Source organism: Macaca nemestrina, chromosome 1 (genome assembly GCF_043159975.1).
Source record: "Macaca nemestrina isolate mMacNem1 chromosome 1, mMacNem.hap1, whole genome shotgun sequence".
In the NCBI taxonomy this organism is placed as follows: Eukaryota; Metazoa; Chordata; class Mammalia; order Primates; family Cercopithecidae; genus Macaca; species Macaca nemestrina.
This window is the reverse complement of record NC_092125.1, coordinates 96,626,849-96,651,416: the sequence shown is the minus strand read 5'-3', so window position 1 is coordinate 96,651,416 and position 24,568 is coordinate 96,626,849.

The window sequence follows — 24,568 nt, the reverse complement described above, 5'->3', positions numbered from 1 at the left end:
ATTCCTGGATGTCCTTGTTAACTTTCTGTCTCGTTGATTTGTCTAATATTGACAGTAGGGTGTTAAACTCTCCCATTATTATTGTGTGGGAGTGTAAGTCTCTTTTTAAGTCTCTAAGGACTTGCTTTATGAATCTGGGTGTTCCTGTATTGGGTGCATTTAGATTTGGGATAATTAGCCCTTCTCATTGAACTGATTCCTTTACCGTTATGTAATGACCTTCTTTGTCCCTTTTTATTTTTATTGGTTTAAGATCTGTTTTGTCAGAGACTGGGATTGCAACTTCTGCCTTCTTTTGTTTTCTATTTGCTTGATAGGTCTTCCTCCATTGCTTTGTTTTGAGCCTATGTGTGTCTCTGCTCGTGAGATGGGTGTTCTGTATACAGCACACAGATGGGCCTTAACTGTTTGTCCAATTTGCCAGTCTGTGACTTTTAATTGGAAATTAGGGTGGAATGTTGGCCCCTACTGTTTTCTCACTTGTAGATTTTCTGCCGAGAGATCCGTGGTTAGTCTGATGGGCTTCCCTTTGTGGGTACCCCGACCTTTCTCTCTGGCTGCCCTCAACAATTTTTCTTTCTTTACATCTTTGTTGAATCTGACAATTATATGTCTTGGAGTTGCTCCTCTGGTGGAGAATCTTTGTAGCACCCTCTGTATTTCCTGAATATGAATGTTGGATTGCCTTGGTAGGTTGGGGAAGTTCTCCTGGATAATACCCTACACAGTGTTTTCCAACCTGGTTCGGTGCTCTCCGTCACTTACAGGTACACTAATGCGACATTGATTTGTTCTTTTCAGATAGTTCTATATTTATTAGAGGGTTTGTTCATTTCTTTTTACTCTTTTTTCTCTAAAATTCTCACTTCATTTCATATATTTGATCTTCAATAACTGATACCCTTTCTTCCAGTTGATCGAGTCAATTACAGAAACTTCTGCATTAGTCATGTAGTTCTTGTTTTCCGTACCATCAGGTCATTTAAGGACTTCTCTACGGTGGTTGTTCTAGTTTTCCATTCTTCTAATTTTTTTCAGTTTTTATCTTCTTTGCGATGATTCTGAACTTCCTCCTTTAGTTCGGATGTTTCATCCGCTGAAGACTTTCACTCTCAATGCCTCAAAGCCATTCTCCGTCAAGCTTTGTTCCATTGTTGGTGAGGAGCTGCCTTCCTTTGGAGGGGGAGAGGTGCTCTGATTTTTAGAACTTTCAGGTTTTCTGCTGTTTTTTCCCCATCTTAGTTGTTTTACCTACCTTTGGTCTTCAATGATTCTGACGTACAGATGGGGTTTTGGTGTGTATATCTTTTCTGTTTGCTCTCTTTCCTTCCAACATTCAGGACCCTCAGTTGCAGGTCTCGGAGTTTTCTAGAAGTCCACTCCAGGCTCTGTTTTTCTGGGTATCAGCAGCCAAGGCTGCAGGATAGAGAATATTACTGAACAGCAAATGGCAACATTCTTTTTGTAGAAACGGTGAACGGATATTTTGGAAAGCATTGGGGTCTATAGCGGAAAACCGAATCTCCTTAAAGAAAAACTGGAAAGAAGTCTGGAAACCACTCTGCAATTTGTGGATTCACCTAACAGAAATAAACCTTTCTTTTACTTCAGTAGGTTGGAAACACTTTTTTTATAGAAAATGTGAAGTGACATATTGAAGCCCATTGTGACCAACAGTCAAAAACAGAATATCTCCTGATAAAATCTAGAAAGAAACTATTTGTGAATCTGCTTTGAGACCAATTGTTTCATTTTACAGACAAACCGTTATTTGAATCAGCATGTTGGAAACTTTTTTTGTAGGTCGTGGTGAAGAATATTTGGTAGCCCACTGACCTAGTCAAAAACTGAATATCATGAAAAACTGGAAGGAAGCTATCTGTGAAACTGCTTTTTGATATGTCCATTCATCTCAATCTATTCTTCTGATTCAGCATGTTGGAAACAGTCTTTTTAAACTATCTGCAAAGAAACATTTCTTAAGAAACATTTAACTCTATGAGATAAAGCCACACATTGGAAAGAAGTTTCACCAGTAATTTCTTTAACATTTTTTTCTTGGGACTTCAATTTTTCCCAAAGTCCTAACAGGGCTCTCAAATGTCCCTTCAAAGATTCTACAATAAGTGTGTTTCCAACCTGTTGAATTAAAAGAAAAGTTTTACTCAGTGAAATCAATCCACACGTCACAAAACATTTCACTGGTAGCTTCTTTCTAGTTTTTATCAGGGCACATTTTTTCACCATAGGCTACAAGAGACTCTAGTATGTCTTTCACAAATTCTACAGAAACAGTGCTTCCAGTCTGCTGAATCAAAAAATAATTTTACCTCTGTGAGATGAATGCACATAAAACAAAAGTTTCACAGACAGTTCCTCTTTATTTTTTATCTGGGAATATTTTGTTTTGCACCATAGACCTCTAGCAGCTCCCACATATCCTTTAGCAGGTACAACAAAGGAATGTTTCCAAGCTAATTAATCAAAAGAAAGGTTTAACTCTGTGAGATGATTCCACACATCACAACTTGCTTTCACAGACAACTTCTCTCTAGAATTTATATATGCATATTCTGTTTTTCACTGTAGGCAACAATGGGATCCCAAATGTCCCTTGTTAGTTTCTAAGAAAAGTGTTTATAACCTGCTGAATAAAAGAAAGCATTAACTCTGTGGGATGAATCCACAAATTGCACAGTGGTTTCACACTTCCTTCTAGTTTTTATCCAAGGATATTCAGTTTTTCACTCTAGGCCCCAGTGGGCTTCAAATGGTCCCTTCCCAGATCTAAAATAAATGTTTTTTGCAAACTCCTGAATCAAAAGTTTACTTTTGTTAGATATATCCATGCATCAAAAAGCAGTTTCTTGTTTTAACTTGGAGACATTCATATTATCACTAAAGGCCAAAATGGGTTCCAAAATTTCCCATTGCAGACACTACAGAAAGAATGTTTCCAACATTCTGAATAAAAAGAAAGGTTTAACTCTGTAAGATGAATCATATCATATATCACAAAGCTGTTTCACAGATAGATTCTTTCTAGTTTTTATCTGGTGCTATTACACTGTTCACTGTATTCTTCAAAGGGCTTCCAAATTTTCTTTCACAAATTATACAAAAATAGTATTTGTACCCTGCTAAATGAAAAGAAAGTTTTACTTTTGTTAGATGAAGCCACACAGACCCAAGAGCTTACCCAGCTAGCTTCTTTCTAGTTTTTATCCGTGCATATTCTGTTCTTTTGATAGGGCTCAATGGGCTCCCAAATTTCCCTTCTCAGAGTGTACCAAAAGAGTGCATCCAATCTGTTGAATGAAATTAAATGTTTCACTGTGTAACAGAAACCCACACATCACAAAGCAGTTTCACAGATAGCTTTTATGTGGTTTTCATCAAGTGATTTTTAGTTTTCTCTTAGAAACCTCAATGGGCTCTAAAATGTCTCCTCACATATGCTACAAAAACAGATTTTTCATTTTCTGAATCAAAAGAGAGTTTGAACTAAGTGAATTGAATTCAGACATAACTACGCTGTTTCATACATAAATTCTCTGTGGCTTTTGCATGGAATATTTTGTTTTTCACTATAGGCTTCAACTGGCATCCATATGTCCCTACACAGACTCATAAAAAAGAGTGTTTCCTATCTGCTGAATAAAAATTTACTCTGTGAGTTGAATACATATATCAAAAAGCAGTTTCACAGCTAGTTTCTTCCTTGTTTTATCTGGGGATATTTACATTATCATCATAAGTTCTCCAAAGGTCTCTTTGCAGTTTCTCCAAAGGATTGTTACAACTTACCCAAACATCACAAAGCAGTTTCACAGATAAGCTTTTTCTAGTTTTATTTTTCTGCAAATATTTAGTTTTTCACTATAGGCCTGAATGGGCTCCCGTATGTCCCATCGTGGATCCTGCAAAAAGACGGCTTCTGTGCTGCTGAATGAAAGGAAAAGTTTTCTTTTTGAGATAAATCCACTTATTGCAAATTGATATAACATTTTCTTTCTTTCTAGACTGAATCAAGGGATAGTCAGTTTTTCCTTATAGGTCTTAACGGTCTTATAGTGTCTCAAACCTGCTCTTTTGCAGATTCTACAAAAAGTGTGTCTCCAACCTACTGAATCAAAAGAAAAGTTTAAATCTTTGAGATGAATCCACACATAGCAAAGAAGTTTCACAGACAGCTTCTTTCTATTTTTTATTTGCGTACATTCTTTTTCACTATAAGCTGATATGGGCACCCAAATATAACTTCAGAGATTCTACAAAAAGCATATGTCCAACCTGCTGAGTCAAAATGTTTAATTCTGTGAAATAAATCGACACATTGCAAACAATTTCACAGATACCTTCTTTGCAGTTTTTAACTGAGTATATTCCTTTTTTCCCTATGTGCTACAGTGGGCTCTAACTGTCCTTTCATGGATTCTATAAAAAGAGTCTTTCTAACATGCTGAATTAAAAGAAACATTTAGCACTGTGAGATGGATTCGCTCACCTCAAAGCAGTTTCACAGATCGGTTCTTTCTGGTTTTTATCTGAGGCTGCATTGTTTTTCACTTTAGGCCTCAATGGCTTTCACTATGTCCTTTTGCAGATATTACAAGAGAGTGTTTCCAACCAAATAAATCAAGAAAAACCTTTAACCTGGTGAGATGAATTCACATATACCAAAGTGGTTCCACAGACAGCTTCTTTCTGGTTTTCACTTACAGATATTTTGTTTTCCACTGCAGGCCTAAAGAGCCTCCAAAACGGACCCTTGCAGATTCTGAAAAAGAGCGTTACCAACCTGTTGAATCAAAAGAAACGTTTAACTCTGTGATATGAAAGCACGTATCACAAAGCAAATTCACAGATATTTATTTCAAGATTTTAACTGGAAATACTTTTTTTGCGTATAATCCTCAATGTGTTCACAGATTTCATTTCACAAATTCTAAAAAAGGATTTCCCAAAGTACTGAATCAAAAGAAAATTTTCACTCAGTGAGATGAATCCACACATTGCAAAGCAGTTTTGCCAATAGCTTCTTTGTAGTTTTCATCTGTGGATAGACGGTTTTTATCCTGTAGGTTTCAATGGTCTCAGAAATGTCCAGGGTCGATTAGAGAAATAATTCCTTTCCAACCAGCTGAGTCAAATGAAGTTAAACTCTGGGAGATGAAGCCACACATTGGAAAGTGATTTCACAGTTTCTTTCTAGTTTTTATCCGAGGATATTCGTTTTTTTCACTATAGGTTTCAAAGGCCTCTCTAGTGTCCCTTAAATGACTTTTCCAAAAAAATAGAGCCTTTCCAATCACTTGAATTAAAGAAAAAATTATCTGTACAAGATGAATCCAGACATCACAAAGTGGCTTAACACAAAGTTTTTTCTAGTTTTTGCTTGATGGTGTTCCCTTTGTCACCATAGGCTTCAATGAGTTCCAAAATATCTCATCTCAGATTCCACAAAGAGAAAGGTTTACCTCCATTAGTGAATAAACAAATCCCAAAGCAGTTTCTCAGAAGGCTTCTGTCCAGTTTCTATCTGAGGATATAAGCTTTTTAACTGTAGGCCTCAATGCTTTTCCGAATATCCCATTGCAAACTCAAAGAAAACAGTGTTAGCAAAGTGTTCAATGAAAAGCAAGGGGTAATTCTGTGAGATGAGTTCAACTACACAAAGCAGTTTCTCAGAAAGCTTCTTTCAAGTGTTTATGCGAGGGTAAAACCCTTGTGGCCATAAGCTTCACTGCATTCCAAAATATCCGTTCCCAGATTCCAAAAAACATTGATACCAATCTGCACCCACAAGAGAACGGTTTACCTCTATGAGACGAATGCACACATCACAAAACAGTTTCTCAGCAAGCTTTTTTCCAGTTTTCATGTGATGATACTTCGTTTTTTACCATAGGCATCAAAGTGTTCCCGAATATGCCAATGCATAATTCATGTAAAGAGTGTTACCAAACTGGTCAATGTAAATAAAAGTGTACCTCTACGAGAGGAATTCACACATCACAAAGCCTTTTCTCAGAAAGCTTCTTTCTAGTTGTATTCTGATGGTATTTAATTTGTGACCTCCGGCTTCAAGGCCATCCAAAATATCCCTTCTCAGATTCTGCAAAACAGTGTTTACAAACAGCTCCATGAAAATTTTGGTGTAATTCTGAGAGATGGACTCACACTTCAGAAAGCAGTTTGTGAGAAACTTTTCAGTTTTCATCTGGGGATGTTTCTTTATTCACCTTAGGCCTCAAGGAGCTCAGAATTATCACATTACATATCCCAAGAAAACTGAGTAGGAAAACAACTCAATGAAAAGAAAAGAGTCTCTGTGAGATGAATTAACACATCACACAGCAATTTCTCAAAGGGCTTCTTTCTAGTTGTTATATTGGGATATTTCCTTTTCACCGTCAGCTTCATGGCCATCCAATATATCCCTTCTCTGATTTCTACAAGACATTGCTAACAAATTGTAATATAAGAATAGTGTAACTCTGTGAGATGAGTTCACGCATCATGAAGCTGTTTCTCAGAGACCTTCTTTCTAGTTGTGTTCTGAGGATACTTCCTTTGTCACCATAGGCTTCAAGGCGATCAAAAATATCCCTTCCCAGATTATACAAAAAGAGGGCTTACAAACTGCTCCATGAAAAGAATGTTATATCTCTGTGAGATGAATTAACACATCACAAAGCAGTTTCTCACAGAGATTCTTCCTAGTTTTTATCTGAGGATATTACCTTTGTCCCCATAAACTTCAAAGCGATCCAATATATCACTTCTCAGTTTCCATGAAAATGTTGATGCTAGCTGCTCCCTCAATGGAAATGTTTAACTCTCTGGCTGAATGCACACATCACAAAGCAGGCTCTCAGAAGGCTTCTGTGCAGTTTTCATTGGAGGATATTTCCTTTTCCACCATAGGCCTCAGTGCGATCCAGGATCTCCCACTGTAGATTTCACAAAAACAGTGTTATCAAGTTGCTCAATGTAAAGAAAGGGGTTCATCTGTGAGATGAAATCACACATCACAAACAGATTTCTCACAAAGCTTCTTTCTAGTTGTACTCTGAGGATAATTCCTCCCTCACCATGGGCTTCAAGGCCAACCAAAATATCCTTTCTCAGATGCCAAAGCACCAGTCCTAACAAAGTGCTCCATGAAAAGAAAGGTTTAACTTTGTGAGATGAATAGGCCCATCATGAAACAGTTTCTCAGGATGCTTCTTTCCAGTTTTCATCTCAGGATATTTCTATTTTCTCCTTAGGCCTCAATGCCCTCCCAATTATCCCATTGCAGACTCCATGGAAACAAGGAGAGTGCACAGCTCAGTATAAAGCAAAGTGTAATTCTGTGAGAGGATTTCACACATCACAAAGCAGTTTCCCACAAAGTTTCTTTCTAGTATTCATCTGAAGATGTTTCTTTTTTCACTAAAGGCCTCAAAGTGCTCCAGGATATCCCATTGCAGATTCCACGAAAACAGTATTAGAAAACTGCACAAAGAAGAATAGAGGTAACTCTGTGAGATGAATTGACACAGGACAAAGCAGTTTCTCAGAAAGCTTCTTTCCAGTTTGCACCTGAGGATATTTCTCTTTTCACCTTAGGCCTCAATCTGTTCCTTAATATTCCTTTGCAGATTCCACGAAAACAGTGTCAACAAGCTGGTAAATTTAAAGAAAAGTGTATCTCTGTGATACGAATGCACACAACATGAAGCAGCTTCTTAGAAAGATTCATTCCAGTTTTCCTAGGATGTTTTGCTTCTCACCATACCCACAAGGTGCTCCTGAATATCCCAAAGCGTGTTCCCCGAAAATAGTGTTAGCAAAGTGGTTAATGGAAAAAGATGAATTCACACATCACAAAGCTGTTTCTGAGAAAGTTTTCTTTTAGCTTTATCTGAATTCATTCCCTTTGTTGCCATGGCATTCAATGAGTCAAAAATATTTCTTCTTAGATTCCATGAAAATATTGATACCAAACTGCTCTCTCAACTGAAACATTTATCTCTATGAGATGAATGACCATATCAAAAAGGCACCTCTCATTAGCCTTCTCTCCTATTTTTTAGCTGAGGATTTTTCCTATTTCACCCTAGGTCTCAATGCACTTTGGAATACCCAATTGCAAACTCCACGAGAAGAGTGTTGGCAAAGTCCTCAATGAATAAAAGGTGTACTTTTTTTCACACGTCACAATAGTAGAGACCGGGTTTCCCCAAGTTCGCCAGGCTCGTTCCAAACCACTGACATCAAGTGATCCATCCTCTTTGGCCTACCAAAATGCTGGGATTACCGGCATGAGCCAGCAGGCTGGTCTGCAGTTATTTTCATCTGTGTCTTTACATTTGTACGTGTTTGAGAGGGAAAATATTTTTAATTATTTTTCTCCCTAGTACTATCTAGCATAGTGATTTACAGAGTAGTCCCAAAATAAATGGATGATGCTACTCAGATTGTAGTTTACAGAAATACAGCTAGCTGTCATAGCTATGAACACACGGGAATAGAATTCATGGGATTCTGCCTCAAAAGCATATATGTTTGTTTCTTTTATTCCAGAAAGACAACAGGAAGTGAATCTTTTCTGGCATTCAGATTAGAGGAATCCTCCACCTCCGCAATTACCTGGGAGCCATTGAGAAATGGTTGAGGTTACAAGATAAATATGACTCTCTATTATACAGCACTGTTCACCTACACTACATTACTGGCTCCCAAGTCCCAGGTGTCCTTCAGCAGAGCATCTTGGATATGACTGCTGTCCTTCTTGTCTGTGGCATAAATCCGGAAAACAGCAAACTTTTCAAGCAATCTCAGGTAATCTTCTCGTATTAGAACTGAGAAAATATTCATTTGCAGATTATTTGAGAAAAAATATTGAATGGTTCACACAGCCCATGCTTGTGATTTTTAAAAAGGTTTTGAAATTGACTTTTTCAAAAGATCTTTTTTTTCAGATTAATGTTTTATTTGTGTTTATAGCTTTGACTATCATTGTATTATAAGAGTATTTTTCATGTTTCCTCAACTCTATTTGGTGAGTTTATGATGACTCACATACCAAGAGTTTTGTTTCATTAGTACTTCTAACACTGATGTTGTTTTGCAATGCTGGGTTTCTTTCAAACAGATTACTTTGTTCTGTTGGCTAAACTCCTTGTGATCAAGGATAGAAATTAGTGGAAAATAGTCTTATGTAATTCCAATGTTGCTGTACTGTATGTTGTATTTAGAAGGTCTGTTGGATAATTCCCACTGTTCATTCTTTATGTAATAGTTTTTAGAAGATTTGATTGCAGAATTTGGGAAATTGGAAGACAAATTTCTTTTTTTTATTGCTGTAGAGTTTTTATTTTTTTATTTTTATTTTTATTTTCTTATTTGTTTATTATTATTATACTTTAAGTTCTAGGGTACATGTGCATAATGTGCAGGTTTGTTACATATGTATACTTGTGCCATGTTGGTGTGCTGCACCCATCAACTCGTCAGCACCCATCAACTCGTCATTTACATCAGGTATAACTCCCAATGCCATCCCTCCGCCCTCCCCCCTCCACATGATAGGCCCCTGTGTGAAGTTCCCCTTCCTGAGTCCAAGTGATCTCATTGTTCAGTTCCCACCTATGAGTGATAACATGCGGTGTTTGGTTTTCTGTTCTTGTGATAGTTTGCTAAGAATGATGGTTTCCAGCTGCATCCATGTCCCTACAAAGGACACGAACTCATCCTTTTTTATGGCTGCATAGTATTCCATGGTGTATATGTGCCACATTTTCTTAATCCAGTCTGTCACTGATGGACATTTGGGTTGATTCCAAGTCTTTGCTATTGTGAATAGTGCCGCAATAAACATACGTGTGCATGTGTCTTTATAGCAGCATGATTTATAATCCTTTGGGTATACGCCCAGTAATGGGATGGCTGGGTCATATGGTACATCTAGTTCTAGATCCTTGAGGAATCGCCATACTGATTTCCATAATGGTTGAACTAGTTTACAATCCCACCAACAGTGTAAAAGTGTTCCTATTTCTCCACATCCTCTCCAGCACCTGTTGTTTCCTGACTTTTTAATGATTCCCATTCTAACTGGTGTGAGATGGTATCTCATTGAAGACAAATTTCAAGTATCTTGTGTTTAAGTTAACAAATGCTTTATAGAAAAGCCAAAATGTTTGACTCATAGCTTCACTACAGATGAATCAGTTTATTCTTGGACAGGCAGGTAGTCTGGCCTAGAGACAAGGCAATCAAGATGCACCTTAGAAAAAATAAAAACTTTATCTAGATCATGGCTTCATTATGTATTGTCTTTAACCTTCTGACAAAGCCCAGCCTAGGAATGGTGTGTTATATATGGTACAGTACATGTTAACATGCACGCATATGTGTAAACTTCCTTGATTGTATATTTGTAATATTATTTTTACATTATTTTATACATAAAACTTAATCTAACAATTCTTGCAGAACAGACAGTTAAAAAATATGTGATAAATGAAAAGATTATAATGATCCCTTGGCAACCAAAGAGTGTTGGTTCCAGGACCACCAAAACTACCAAAATCTGCAGATGCCCAATTTACTTATATAAAATGGCATCATATTTGCATGTAACCTACACATATTCTCTCATATACCTTAAACCATCTCTACATCAAGAGATCTGTGGTACAATATGGTGAGCATAGTAAATAATAATGTATTGTATATACGAAAATCACTTAAAGAGAGGTAAGTATGAGAGGTTATATATGTTAGATAGCAAGATTGTGCCATTTTACAATGTATACATAGTTCAAAGCATTAGATACATAATAAATATATACATTTCATTTCATTGAGCACTTTGCTCACACTTTTTTCGTGGAATGTGCAATGGGCTATTCCAGAGCACATTGAGGCCTCTTGTGAAAAAATGAAATATCCTCAGATAAAAACTAGAAAGAAGCTTTGTGATGTGTGAATTCATCTCACAGAGTTACACATTTATTTACATTGAGGAGCTAGATAACACTGTTTTTGTGGAACTTGAAGCTTTCTGAGGAACTGCTTTGTGATGTGTCAATTCATCTCACAGAGTTATACCTGTCTTAGGGAACCGTTTGTTAGCACAGTTTTTGTGGAATCTCAGACGGGATATTTTGGATCGCCTTGAAGCCTGGGATGACAAAGGAAATATCCTCAGAATACAACTAGAAAGAAACTTTCTGAGAAACTGCTTTAAGATGTATGAATTCATCTCACAGAGGTACAATTTTCTATATATAGACCAACTTACTAACACCATTTTCGTGCAATCCGCAATGGGATATTCTGGAACACATAGAGGTCTATTGGGAAAAACAATGTATCATCAGATGAAAACTGGAAAGAAACTTTCTGAAAAAATGCTTAGGGGGACAAATGGAATAGCCCAAGATAAAAACTAGGAAGAAGGGATATCTGTGACAAACTGCATTGTGATGTGGTGATGTGTGATTTCATCTCACAGAGATACACTCATCTTTTCATTGAGCAGTTTTCTAACGTTCTTTTGGTGGAATCTGCTACAGGATATTCTTGAGTGCCTTGAGGCCTATGGTGAAAAACGAAATATCCTCAGATGAATACTGGAAAGGAACTTTCTGAGAAAATTCTTTGTGATGTGTGAAAACATCCACAGAGTTATCCCTTAATTTTCATGCAGCAGTTTTTAAACACTGTTTTTTGGAATCTGAGAAGAGAATTTGGATCACCTTGAAGATGAAGGTGACAAAGGAAATAGCCCAAGATAAAAACTAGAAAGAAGTTCTGTGAGAAACTGCCTTGTGATGTTGAATTAATCTCACAGAGTTACAATTTTCTTTTCATACAGCAGTTTGCTAACACTTTTTCCTGGAAACTGCAAAGGGATATTTAGTATTCCATTAAGGAAATTTCTTTAGGTGAAAACTGGAAAGAGTGGTGCAACCAAGATGGCTGTATAGGAGCAGTCCCAGCCTCCAGTTCCCTGTGTGAGTGACACAGAAGATATTTGGTTTCTGCATCAACTGAGGCACCCGATTCATCTCCCTAGGGAGTGCTGTAAAATAGAAGCTAGTCAGCTGGTACAGCCAGACCAGCGAGAGCTGAAACAGGGCAAAGCATCACCACATCTGGGAAGCAAAAGGGGGAAGGGAATTCCTTTTTTCAAGCCAAGGGAAATGGAGACACACAACACCTGGAATATCTGGTAACTCCCATCTTAATTCTTTGCTTTACCAAAGGTCTTAGCAAACGGCACACCAGGAAATTATATCCCACACCTGGCCTGGAGGTTCCCATGCCCACGAAATCTGCCTCATTATTTTCAGAGGAGTCTGAGATATAATTACAAGGAAGTAGTGAGGCTGCGGGAGGGCTGCCTGCAATTGCTGAGGCTTAAGTGTTTAAACAAAGCCACCGGGAAGCTCGAGTTTGGTGAAGCCCACTGCAGCTCAAGGGGGCCAGCTTGCCTCTGTAGATTCCTCATCTGGGGACACGGCATATCTAAACAAAAAGCAACAGAAACCTCGGCAGAGGTAAATGCCCTTGTCTGATAGCTTTGAAGAGAACAGTGGGTTTCCCAGCATGGAGGTTGAGATCTGAGAACGGACAGACTGCCTGCTCAAGGGGTCCCTGTACCCTGAGTAGCCTAACTGGGAGATATTTCACACTAGGTGCAGATCAACACTTCACTCCACACACGGCAGCGTTCACCGCTGAGACAAAGCCTCCAGAGCAAGAGTCAGATAGCAAGAGTTGCTGTGCAGCAATATTATATCTTCTGCTGCATCCGCTGTTGATACCCAGGCAAACAGGGTCTGGATTGAACCTCAAGCAAACTCCAACAGACCTGCAGCTAAGGCTCCCTTTAGAAGGAAAACTAGCAAAGAGAAGACACCTGCACCAAAATCCCATCTGTACATCACCATCATCAAAGACCAAAGGGAGATAAAACCACAAAGAGGGGGGAAAAGCTGGGCAGAAAAGCTGGAAATTCAAAAAAATCAAAGCACATCTCCCCCTCTAATGGAACACAGCTCATCACCAGCAACGGAACAATGCTGGATGGAGAATGACTGACGAGTTGAGAGAAAGTTCAACCTTCTCAGTGCTAAAGGAGGAACTATGTAACCAAAACAAAGAAGGAAAAACATTGAAAAAAGAATGGATGAATGGATAACTGGAATAATCAATGCAGAGAAGACATTAAAAGAACTGATAGAGATGAAAACTATAACATGAGAAATATGTGACAAGTGCACAAGCTTCAGTAACTGACTCGATCACCTGGAAGAAAGAGCATCAGCGACTCAAGATCAAATGAATGAAATGAAGTGAGAAGTGTGGAGAAAAAAGAGTAAAAAGAAATGAACAAAGCCTCCAAGAAGGATGGGAATATGGGAAAAGACCAAATCTACGTCTGATTGGTGTGACTGAAAGTGATGGGGAAAATGGAACCAAGTTGGAAAACAGTCTGCAGGAACTTCCAGAACTTCCCCAACCTAGTAAGGCAGGCCGACACACAAATTCAGGAAATACAGGGAAGGCCACAAACATACCCCTCAAGAAGAGCAACTCCAAGACACATATCAGATTCACTAAAGTTGAAATAAAGGGCAGCCAAAGAGAAAAGTCTCTTTAAACAAAAAGGGAAGCACACTAGACCAAGAGGAGCTCTCTCGACATAAATTCTCCAAGCCAGAAGAGTGGGGGGCCAATATTCAACATTCTTAAAAATTCTCAACCAAGAATATCAACCAAGAATTTCATATCCAGCCAAAATTTTCATAAGTGAAGGAGACATGAAATCCTTTACAGACAAGCAAAGGCTTAGACATTTTGTCACCACCAGATCTGCCCTACAAGGGATCCTGAAGGAAGCACTAAACATGGAAAGGAAAAACTGGTTCCAGCCATTGCAAGAACATGTCAAAATGTATAGTCCATTGTTGCTAGGAAGAAACTGCATCAACTAGCAAGCAAAATAACCAGTTAATATCATAATGACAGGATCAAGTTCACACATGACAATATTAACCTTAAATGTAAATGGACTAAATGGTCCAATTAAAAGACACAGACTGCCAAATTGGATAAAGAGTCAGGACCCATCAGTTTCCTGTATTCAGGAGACCCATCTCATATGCAGAGACACACACAGGCTCAAAATAAAGGGATGATCTACCAAGCAAATGGAAAACAAAAAAAAAAGCAGGTATTGCAATCCTAGTCTCTGACAAAACAAAGTTTAAAACATCCACGGTCAAAAGAAACAAGGAAGGCTACTACATAATGGTAAAGGAAGAGCTAACTATCCTAAATATTAATGCACCCAATAAAGGAGCACCCAGATTAATAAAGGAAGTCCTCAGAGACTTATGAAGAGACTTAGACTCCCGTAAAGTAATAATGGGAGATTTTAACACCCCACTGTCAACATTAGACAGATCAATGAGACAGAAAGTTAACAAGGACATCCAGGAATTGAACTCAACTCTGCACCAAGTGGACCTAATAGGCATCTACAAAACTCTCCACCTGAAATCAACAGAATATACATTCTTCTCAGCACCACATCACACTTATTCCAAAATTGACCACATAGTAAAGAACTCTTCAGGAAATGTGAAAGAATGAAATCACAGCAAACTGTCTCTCACACGACATAGGAATTAATCTGGAACCCATGTCTAAGAAAATCAAAACCGTTCAACTACATGGAAACTGAACAAGCTGCTCTGGAATAACTACTGGGTACATAACGAAATGAAGGCAGAAATAAAGATGTTCTTTGAAACCAATTAGAAAAAAGGTACAACATAGCAGAATCTCTGGGACTCATTTAAAGTAGTGTGTAGAGGGAAATTTATAGCACTAAATGTCCACAAGAGAAAGCAGGAAACATCTAAAATTTACACCCTAACATCACAGTTAAAAGAATTAGAGAAGCAAGAACGAACACATTCAAAGCTAGCAGGAGGCAAGAAATAACTAAGATCAGAGCAAAACTGAAGGAGATAGAGACAAAAAAAAAAAAAAAAAAAAAACTCTCCAATCAATGCACCCAAGAGCTGGTTTTTTTTAAAAGATCAACAAAATTGATAGACCACTAGCAAGACTAATAAATAAGAAGGGAAGAATCAAATAAATGCAATAAATGATAAAGGGGATATCACCACCGACCCTACAGATATGCAAACTACCATCTAAGAACACTATAAACATCTCTAGGCAAATAAACTACAAAACTTAGATGAAATGGATAATTTCCTGGACACATACTCTCCGAAGACTAAACCAGAAAGAAGTTAGATCCATGAATAGACAAATACCAGATTCTGAAGTTGAAGCAGTAATTAGCCTACCAACAAAAGAAAGTCCGGGACAAGATGGATTTACAGCAGAATTCTACCAGAGATACAAGGAGCAGTTGGTACCATTCCTTCTGAAACTATTCCAATAAATAGAAAAAGAAAGAATCTTCCCTAATTCATTTATGAGGCCAACAGCATCCTGACACCAAAGTGTGACAGAGATACAACAAAAAAGTAATTTAGACAAATATCCCTGATGAACATCAATTCAAAAATCCTCAATGAAACACTGGTAAACCGAATCCAGTAGCACATCAAGAAGCTTATCCACCGTGATCGAGTGGGCTTCATCCCTGGGATGCAAGGCTGGTTCAACATACAGAAATGAATAAACCTTATCCAGCATAAAAACAGAACCAAAGACAAAAACCACATGATTATCTCAATAGATGCAGAAATGGCCTTTGAGAATATTCAACAGCTTTTCATGCTAAAAAGTCTCCATAAATTTGGTATTTGTGGAATGTATCTCAAAATAATAAGAAATATTTATGACAAATCCACAGCCAATACCATACTAAATGGGCAAAAACTGGACACATTCACTTTAAAAACTGGCACAAGACAGGGATGCCCTCTTTAGTAGAAAGCCTTTAGTAGAAATCTGAAACTGGATCTTTTCGTTACTCATACGAAAATTATTTCAAGATAGATTAGAGACATAAATGTTAGATTAAAAACCGTAAAAACCCTGGAGGAAAACCTAGGTAATAGCATTCAGGACATAGGCATGGACAAGGACTTCATGTCTAAAACACCAAAAGCAATGACAACAAAAGCGAAAATTGAGAAATGAGATATAAATTAAACTTCCACACAGCAAAAGAAACTACCATCAGAGTGAACAGGTAACCTACAGAATGGAAGAAAATTTTCAGTCTACTCACCTGACAAAGGGCTAATATCCAGAACCTATAGAGAACTCAATCAAATTTATGAGAAGCAAAACAACCGCATCAAAAAGTGGACAAATGATGTGAACAGACACTTCTCAAAAGAAGATATTCATACAGCCAACAGACACATGAAAAAATGCTCATCATCACTCGCCATCAGAGAAATGCAAATCAAAACCACAGTGAGTTACAGTCTCACACCAGTTAGAATGGCAATCATTTAAAAATCAGGAAAAAATTACTGGAGAGGATATGGACAAATAGGAGCCCTTTTACACTGTTGGGACTGTAAACTAGTTCAACCATTGTGGAAGACATTGTGGCTATTCCACAAGGGTCTAGAACTAGAAATACCAATCAACCCAGTCATTCCATTATTGACCGTATAGCCAAAGGATTATAAGTCATGCTGTTCTAAAGACACAAGAATATGTATGTTTATTGCGGCATTATTTACAATAGCAAAGACTGGGAATCAACCCAAATGTCCATCAGTGGCAGATTTGATTAACAAAATGTGGCCCACATACAAAAAGGAATGCTATGCAGCCACAAAAAATGATGAGTTTGTGTCCTTTGTAGGGTTATGGATGCAGCTGGAAACCATCATTCTCAGCAAACAAACGCAAGAACAGAAAACCAAACACTACATGTTCTTACTCACAGGTGGGTACTGAACAATGAGATTACTTGAACACACTAAGGGGGGCATCACACACCCCGTCCCATAGTGGGGAGGATTTGGGGGGAGGGATAGCATTAGGAAATATACCTAACGTAAATGATGAGTTAATGGGTGCAGTACACCAACATGGCACATGTATACATATGTAACAAACCTGCATGTTGGGCACATGTACCCTAGAACCTAAAATATAATTTAAAAATATTAAAGGGGAAAGAAGCTTTTGGAGAAACTGCTTTGTGATGTGTGAATTCATCTCACAGAGCTGAACTATTCTTTTTCATAGCGCAGTTTAGCATCAATGTTTTGGTAGAATCTGAGAAGGGCTATTTTGGATCGCCATGAAGCCTATGGTGACAAAGGGTATATCCCTATATAACAACTAGAAATAAGCTCTCTGATAAAGTGCTTTGTGATGTGTGAATTCGTCTCACAGAGTCACACTTTTTCACTCAACAGTTTGCTAAGTCTGTTTTCGTAGAATCTGCAATGGGATATATGGGAGCACATTGAGGCCTATGGTGAAAAACGAAATATCCTCAAATGAAAACAGGGCAGAAGTCTTGTGAAAAACAGCTTTGTGATGTGTGCATTCGTCTCACAGAGATACACCAGTTTTCTCATGGAGCAGTTTTTTAGCACTTTGGTTTTGGACTCTGACGAGGGATTCTTTGGATCGCCTTGAAGCCAATGGCTACAAAGGATATATAGCAAGATAAAACCTAAAAAAGCTATCTGAGAAATGGCTTTGTGATGTGTGAATTCATTTTATGGAGTTTTACTATTCTTTTAATGGAGGTGTTATATAACCAAATAAAACTAGAAAAAAGCTTTTTCTAAAATAGCATTGTGATGTCTTGATTCATCTTGTACAAGTAAACCTTTGATTTAATTCAACCAGTTGGAAAGTCTCTATTTAAAAAAAAAAATAGTCCTTGCATGGTGGCTCATGCCTGTAATCCCAGTACTTTGGGAGCCCGAGGCAGGTGGATCATGAGGTCAGGAGATCGAGACCACCCTGGCTAACACTGTGAAACGCTGTCTCTACAAAAAATACAAAAAATTAGCAGGGCCTGGTGACGGGCGCCTGTAGTCCCAGCTACTCGGGAGGCTGAAGCAGGAAAATTGCTTGAATTTGGGAGGCAGAGGTTGCAGTGAGCCGAGTTGGCGCCACTGCACTCCAGTCTGGGCAACAGAGAGATGCTTCATCTCAAAAAAACAAAACAAAACAAAAAAAGAAAAGAAAAACAAAGAGGAAAAGAAAAGAAAAGAAGATAACAGAAAATGTGGTACATATACAGCATGGAATACTATGTAGTCATAAAAAAATGTAAGTCAGATCATGAAACTCTTCTGCTGACACTATTCACTATAGTAAAAACATGGAATCAGACACCCCCTGGCTGTCTTGGACCTTGTCCTTACCATGAGCCACACTGGCGTCCTTGTTGTTCCTCAAAACACACTAAGTATACTTCTCCTTCAGGAATTTTAATGTGCTATTAAATATCTAATTCAGTAAAGTAAAATAGAGTTGAGAAAAGAGAAGTGAAATACTGCGCTGCCCATTCTTTCACATATTAACATCTCTGAAATATGGATGCACTTCACAAGCAAATAGTGTCATAGTTTAACTGGCAGTAGCTTTTTTTTCTTTCTTAGAGACACATAAAGTAATGATAATGAGTCGTGAGTTGCTTAAATTCAGTAAAATGCAGTAATGATGATATCCATTTAGAAGCATGTATCAAGTGTCAGGCAATATGATAAGCATTTTCCACCCAATATTTCATGTTTCCCACTAACAGGTAAGTTTTAACTGCAAAGGCCATTCATCGAGTAAATACTAACTCATCTTAGAACTTGGCTCTAAAGCCTGTAATTCCACTGAGCACACAACTCTTGAAGATCAAGACTTCACATCCACTTCCGGTTCTACCACTTATAACATGTGTGATCTGAGCAAGCTCCTGGCTCTCTTTGGGTCTGTTTCTTCATGTGGAAACAAGGGAGTTCTATTAGGCTTTCTGTAAGGCAGTGGTTCCCAAAGCCAGTCCATGGACCAATAGCATTAGAAAAGCCTAGAGAGGTTTTAGAAAAATGGAGCAAAAGAGAGGTGAAGTGTGTGGGATGGAAGGGTGGGGATAGATCCACATAGGATATTCTGCTATGTGGTTTCAAAGGAGTGCCAGTTTCCTTCCTGAAGGCTCTTTGATCTATGTACTGTGATTGCATTTCAGTTGCCATTTAGAGCTGTGATCCTCCAAATATGCTTCCAGGACCAGCAGCATCAGCATCACCTGGGAACTCATTAACAATGCTAATTATTAGTCTCCATTTGATCTATTGAATCAGAAACTCTGGTGGGGTTGCTGGGAGGGGGCAGGGAACAGTGTTTTAACCACTCCTCTAGGTGACCCTAATGCAGACTCAAGCTTGAGAACTAGAGGAAGTAGGGGAGGACATGAGGCTTCATTTCATGTAAATAACTTGCGCTCCCCTCCTCCTCAACTCCTCTAGCCCTTCCAGCTTACAGAGGGTTTAGGTCAACAGTATGGTGGACAGCAGCGTGGCAATGACATTGATGAAAATTGGAAAGGCTCTCCCTGAGTCAACCTCAGCCTGGAGACCAACATAGAATTTTTGGAGAGGAAGAGTTCAGGAATGATAGGTAACATGTTATTCTCAACAGGAGGCAGTCAAGGAATGAGAAGCAAGCTTGGCCTTTGAGAATCATCCAGTCCATCAGCAAGTTGTACAAATCCTATCTCCTGTGGTCGAGTCCAGCTGTTTCTCTCCTCTATTCTTCCAGTGCAGTGCACAACCTCCACGACCTCCCATCTGAGCCACTATAATACCTTCTAGCTCTTCTTCGTCATTCCTCTATCATCCCTTCTCAACACAACAGCCCAAATTAGCTTCCTAAAACTTTATTCTGTCATGAACTTTCTAACAGGTTTCCATTCTTGTTAAGAAAATGTGACTCATGAGGCCCACATGATCGGGTCTCAGCCTACACTCTGGCCTCATCTCTGGCTACTCCCTGTTCTTTGCTCTCTACCAAGCATGCTGACCTTATTTCAGTTCCAGGCTCAAGGTCTCTGCGCATGATGCTCCTTTTACCTGGGATGTGCATCCTCCCTCCTTCACTCACTAGCTCCTGCTCATCTTCCAGCTGTCAGCCAGTCACTCCCCCGAGGAATTCCTCCAAGCCCCCGGCTAAGTTAGGAATTTCTATTATATGCTCTTATAACACACTGGTTTTCATTCATAACACTTTTTACACTTGTCACGTAAATAATTGCTTAAGTTTTGTCTGCCCACTCAACAGTATGTGTTATGAGGTCAAGGATCATGTCTATCTTCCTTTGTTGTATCTCCAGTTTCTAGAGGATGTCTGGCATTAATCAGGTGCTCAATAAACGTCTGTTGAAAAGTGATAAAGGAAGTGTTTTCTGTTGTTCATCATTACAAGTCTTAAAAACAAAGTCCTGGGAGTTTGGTCAAGGGTAGCCTCTGCTAATGGTGTTTTAGCAGACAGCAGATACAGGAAACTTCCTTGTAAGTCTGAGTCATGATATATTTTTTTGCAATCTATCTTTACCTGCATATATTTAGTTAACAAATGTATTTCTTTTATGAATATGTATGTATTTATTTAATAAATAAGTTTTTGCTGTGTATCAGGTGTTCTTCTGAAGATACAGTAGTAAGCAAGACAGATAAAATAATTTATCTCATGAATCTTACATTCTGGTAGGGGAGACAGAAAAAAGACAATAGATTTTTCATAATCAAATACACACAATTTGATTATGTATTTGACAGTAGCTATTACTGGCTCTTTCTATTCAGGTAGTGTGACGAAGCTATGGAAAATACTAAAACATGATACGGGATAGAAGTGCTGATGGTGTGTAGGGGGGGTCTTTTAAGTAACAAACTTCAATGGATATTTTCTGTTTCTCTTGTGCTTGTTTACCTCCTTGTTGAAATTGTGAGCAATTTTGAGAACAGCAATCATGTCAGATTCTTCCTTTTCTCCCTCATTACCTGCTAACACACAGCAACCATGAGCTGTTCAACACACATCTGGCAAATAAATAAGTAGATGAAAAAGTAGAGAGGGCTACAAGTATTGCACACAATCTCCAGACAACGAAAGTTAGGATGGAGGTCTAGAAATAGGGACAAAGTAATATAAGGATGAGGAAAGACAATTCAGAGATAAGAGCTTAGTAAATCAGCAATAGCCACATAAGAAAATAGGCAACATTTATCAGTGATTCAGCATGTTCAAGGGCCTTAGAGAAAGGGCACAGGAAAATAGACAAGATGATCTTGGATGACCTTTCTCATCCTACTGAATCTTTGGAACCAGGAGAAGCCCAGGGCAACCAACGTGGCACTTCTCAGCTGTACCAGTGTGGTTTTCCCATTGAATGTGCCTATTTTGGGCAAACTCCTTCTGTGGAAGGGATCTCAGCCAATAGTCAAGACTCAGAACTACCAAGTTGGCCCAAGCCCTAAATGTCAGATCTCCTTGCTTTCCCCCAACTCCACTTCCTCGTTCATCAAATCCCACCAGTTTGTCTTTGTTCTGTTATGAACTGTAAAGAAGCATGGAAAAGTGGGGAAAGGCAAGGTAAACAAGAGACCCTGCAGCAAAGAAGTGTCTCCTGGTTTTTCCTGCTGAGTTGTCTTAGTGGTTTTCTGATGCTTCCTCTATCCACCAATCTCCTAGACAGAGAAGCCAATTTACTCTTTCAGCTTCCCAGAGTGGAAAACTACCAGCACAGGCCATGGCAGGCCCAGCAGGGAGCTCCAGCCCTCCAAGTTCTGGTAGGGCCCGGCATGCAGACTGAGGAGAAGCAGCTGCCACCAGTCCCCAGCTTTGCAAGAATTATTTTTCATACTATCCTGCCAAGGCTGACAGCCTGAAAGGGCTACTTGTTCCATGATGTTTACCATCTCACCACTAGCTCCAGACCACAGGCTCCCCGTCAATGAGTGTCCTACATGCAGCTTCCAGGAAAACACACACATGGCCCACATGAGGCCTGAGGTGCAGAGACCTGACACCTGGGCCTCTCTGGGCCCAGACAAGACTTTCTGGGGGGCATTATTGGGGTCAGGGGTCCCAAATCAGTCTACAATCTAAAGGGATATCTGCAATCATAAAACTTTGGAGTCCAGAAGCAAATTTAAGAAGCTAATCCCTCCAATGTCTCCATGTTAAATATCAGAACCTCTGAGGCCCAGAAAGGTGAACTGACTTACTCAAATTCACACAGAGAGCTAGGGTAACCAGGACTGAAATTCAGGTCTCCTGATCCCTGGTTCTTCCTTCTCCAACCCTAGGCTACCATGGTATAGTTCTTCCAGTTTCTGAAAGGACAAGGTAGTCCAATTAAAAAGCTGTCACAGAGGCCCTGCTTCCCACAAGTTTCACAGAGCAGGCTATTTCAGACTGGTCCTTTGTGCAGATAAATATTGACACAATGGGATTCCACAGTGGGGCCAAGAAAGATTATTTGGGTTTCTTTCTTCAGCCTACAGGGCTATTCGTTGGGTACAATGGTCACCCGGACCTCTTGTGCAAGTTGAAATTCCCCTTAGGAATGGACATTTAGGATTGCAGTTTTCCTGGAAGTCCAAAATACTTTCCAGAAACAATTCTCACAGAGACCCAGAAGGGCAGTCCCCAAGCTGTAGTGGGCTTCAGGGTACTAAGATAGGGATCAGATAATGAATTATTCTTCCTGGTTAACAAAGTCGTGAAGCTTTCATAGTAAATAGTATGTCCTTTCCCCAACAAGAAAGTAAGTTTAAGAGAAAACTGGGTAGCTATGAAGATCAGGAGTGAAGAAGAAAACTGAGGCCATGGTGTGGAATTAGGGAAAGTTTATATTTAAGACTTGGCTCTGCCACTTCTGAATTATTGGACCCCACTACCAGTTAGTTACCAAACCTCTATGAACTTCGGTTTCTTCATCTTTAATAATCCTGCCAAGCCAAGGTTGTTGTAGAGATCTAACATAATGTATACAAAGAAGTTAGCATACTTCATAGAATGTAATGGGGCTCAATAAATGATATCTAGGAGGAGAAGAGAGAATCATTGGTTTTAAATATTACATTCAGTCTTTCTTAAATAATTCAAAGGTTTTATGACCTTAGAAGGGTTACTTACGCTTTCAGCCTCTCAATTTCATGGTGGTAATGGCACTTGTTTATAGGCATGCCATAAGGAATATATGAGTTAATTCTGTCAAGCACATAGAGCACTAACGTTCAACAAAGCTAGATATTATTTGTTTTTTAATTATTTTTACTTTGACTCATTCAGTAAATTTTGGAGTCGGCTTTCAAAGTTGCATAAGATAAAAGTAAATGAGAAAGAAAGAAAGAAAGAAAGAAAGAAAGAAAGAAAGAAAGAAAGAAAGAAAAGAAAAGAAAAGAAAAGAAAAGAAAAGAAAAAGAAAGAAAGAAAGAAAGAAAGAAAGAAAGAAAGAAAGAAAGAAAGAAAGAAAGAAAGAAAGAAAGAAAAGAAAAGAAAGAAAGAAAGGAAGGGAGGGAGGGAGAAATTTGGATAAAGGAAAAAGAAAATAAGAACAAGATAAGCTAGAGCTAAAGTTAATATAGAAGGTGTATTGGATTTGGTTCTATACCACTGGCTGATGAAGAATTTCAACTTTGGCTCTGAGCTTCCTAGAAATCAAGTCAAAAATCAAAACATAATTAGTTAACATGAATCGCAGTGGCAACAAAGTATAAATCCACTTTTTATTAATGTCTCTGTTTCTAGGTGGGATGGAGTAGCATGCAGTAAGTAATCAGTGCTCCCTCTAAAAGTAACTGGAAGAGCTAAATAAAATTAATAAGTCATCTACTTGAAGGAATCTGATTGTTTCTGAGGTAATGAGAATGCAGAGACCAAGACTTCAGAGAAGGGAGAATCTCAGAGAGGTGAGGGAACTTCTATAGCCACTTTCAGCCATTTGCCCATTTGGAGCAGGGGCAGGAGGCTGACTCCGGGTTTGGCACTAGCAGAGGGTTGCTACGGGACAAAATCAGCAGAGTTTATGAGGGAGACTTGGTATCCCTCGAACATGCAGTATATCTCACTCAGCACATGTGCCAAATGCTGGGGCAATGTGGAGGAGGAATGTAAGGAGAAGCCCTCTGATGAGGTGAGCTGAGTTTTTGAGAGTTGGACAAGACACAGATTAGAGTTCAGGACCTGGCGGGGAGAGAGAACACGTGGCAGTTTTTAAGAAGCACTGGAAGACCAAGAATTCAGGCTTATATCCTACCAGCTACCCAGAATGAAGACACTCTGCTCTGCTTTCGAGGTGGATTTGCCCCATGCCCAAGCCTAGGGCTCCTCCCATGCCAATACATTTCTCAAGTTAGCAATGCCTGTATATAGACAGTACACATCATTGCATACTTCCTATCTTTAGTATAGGTTATAGTAGCCAAAAGATTGAATCTGACTTCCTCCCTTGAAATGCCAATCAAAGGATTTTTACATATATTTGAGTCAAATTTAACCACACTTTCCTTTAATTATAACGATCAAAATG